The sequence below is a fragment of the Hyla sarda genome, chromosome 1 (genome assembly GCF_029499605.1).
Source record: "Hyla sarda isolate aHylSar1 chromosome 1, aHylSar1.hap1, whole genome shotgun sequence".
NCBI classification, from domain to species: Eukaryota; Metazoa; Chordata; class Amphibia; order Anura; family Hylidae; genus Hyla; species Hyla sarda.
Window position 1 is genome coordinate 368,075,572 of NC_079189.1, and position 2,401 is coordinate 368,077,972.

Here is a 2,401-nt window from a genome sequence, read left to right on the forward strand (position 1 = left end):
GCGGACATAGGTGGTGTACGATTTTGTTCCTGTTAAAGTCTTAAGGGCCTAGTTACTATGAAAGGACAGCCAAAAGTACACACCTGCTGGTGTTGTAGACAAATACTGTTTTAAGTGTAGTGGAGCGTATTGTACTCCCCTCATAAGTGCACACCACATACGTACATCTACGTGGTGTACCATTTTGTTCCTTTTAATTTCTTTAAGGAGGAGACATCCGCCGCTTCCTCCACTAGGCAGGCAAGTATTGATGAGGATAGTGATGTGGGAGGTGGTGTTGCAAACGTCCAGGCTCTTGAAGCCAACACTGTTGAGGAACCTGAGGAGGAAGACATCAGTGATGTGCAGACACAACTCAACGATGATGAATCTGATCACACTTGGGAGCCGGGTGCAGAAGTGGCTTCCTCATCATCAGGAGAAGAGGGTTCCAGGTGGCCCGTGAGGCAGCAGCAGAGCCAGCAACGTGGTAGCATGGTTGGCGGTAAGCGTGGTGGCAGAAGTGATAAGTCTGGAGCCAAACGTACCCGGGGTAGACCACCTGCTTAGGGGCAGCCTACCTTCCCAGGAGCTAGTGAAACAGTCGTTCCTGGAGTTGGCTGCAGTAGCAGTCAATCAGTGCAGACTGTTGTGGGGAAAATCAGCTACTCGTGGTGTGGCAGTTTTTCATCAACAGAAAGAGCAATGATAAGCACAGCATGCATAAATCATTCAAACTGGGTGCAACAAGTTGTCAATGATTTTAAACATGTATAACAGGAAGAAAGAAAAGCTGACAACTATATATGTTAATAATGCAGACCAAATAAACTGTATTGTAAATAAGAGAAATGGATTTTATTGGACACAAAAAGAAGTGCACAAACATTTAAAATCACTTAAAAATGTAAATGAAAACAAGTGGAGTGTAGTCCTCAAAAACTAGCCCCGTACCATGGCAACCATAGCCTGAAGGGAGGGTCCCAACAAGGTAATATATAAATAATAGCTGCCTAGTCAACCTCCAGACAAAAGATCAATAAGGTAATATCTCAACAAATGTCAAATACAATACAATAAAGTGCGCAGTGCACAATTATTTATTCTATACACACAATCACAAAGTGCATAGTACCATAGATATCCACCTAGATGACATATCAAACCCTCAATATGTGGGTTGTGGACTAGAGGTCTGTGAGGTATTTTATTTATTTTTTATGTAAGAGCCGAGGAACGTGCTCTCGAATTACCCAAAGTGCAAGAAAAAGTGCAAACGTGTTACACTAAAAAAACGTGCACAAAGGATGCGATCTATCGCAAGCCCTTCTCCGATAGGAGAGAGGCCCCCCAACAAACCTTACCCTTCGCCTCTGGACCAAAAGGTACCTGCGAGGTTCCAGTTTCAATGTTCCTTTTTGCCAAAGCTACTAAGGGACCACAAATGTTCCCGGCATCAGCCAAGGTATCTGCCCGCAGTGCCAAAGCAGGAGTACCCAGGGTGTTTGCAGGGAGGTGCAGAACCTAATGGCCACACACACCTCCCCTAGACCGCCAGGAGGGATACCCAGAAGGCCTACCACATCCTGACAAATCCTGTGGACACACAACACGCAAAAAGTGACACAGTGAGACAAAAATAAATAAATAAGTGAATGTGTGCAGATGTACTGCCCAGATCTATAAAAATGTCTATGATCCTAGCCAGAAGGCCTGGAATCAAAAGGTGAGTGCCACAAAGGTGAAGAGATCATGGTGCCCGTGCTTCAACTCAGTGAGCCAATACACCCAGTGAGTTTCGGCACCTCGGGGATCACCACTCCCCGAGGCACTAAAGTACCTCGGCTCTAGACCCTCTCAGCCTCATGACGAGACCCGGAGGTAACAGGTCACATCGGGGCAGCCGTTCTGATTCCTCAGAACCAGCCCCGGAACACCTGCTCCCCACCAGCTCCATACTGGCGTCGCCTGCCACCAGCATTAAACTGATAAGAACAGATACTACACTTGATCTTAACCAAAAGGCAGAGGTCTGTGAGGTATAGGAGACTAGCTGTATATCCTATCCATAGTGGAACTGGGACACCATCACCTGGGTATGGGGAAAAAGCAGACTCCACGCATTCTACCATCATTGAAGGTGGCTTCCTCAGGAGTGAATGCATGTTCCCAGTGTCTATAATTTATATACACAGTAATTAGAAAAACCTGTAACAATTACCTTAATCTGTAGTGTGGATCCGGTGTCCATGATGAGTAGTGTTGAGCGGCATAGGCCATATTCAAATTCGCGATATTTCGCGAATATATGGACGAATATTCGTCATATAATCGCTAAATTTGCATATTCGTAATATTCAGGTTTTATGCGAAAATTAGCATATGCGAAAATTAGCATAAGCGAAAATTTGCACGCCAGTCT

General features: G+C 45.3%; 1 pseudogene; it reads right to left on the minus strand.

Moving 5' to 3' along the window:
* Positions 1-1,925: 1,925 nt before the first annotated feature.
* LOC130344827 (U2 spliceosomal RNA) lies at positions 1,926-2,013 on the minus strand (annotated as a pseudogene).
* Positions 2,014-2,401: the final 388 nt, after the last annotated feature.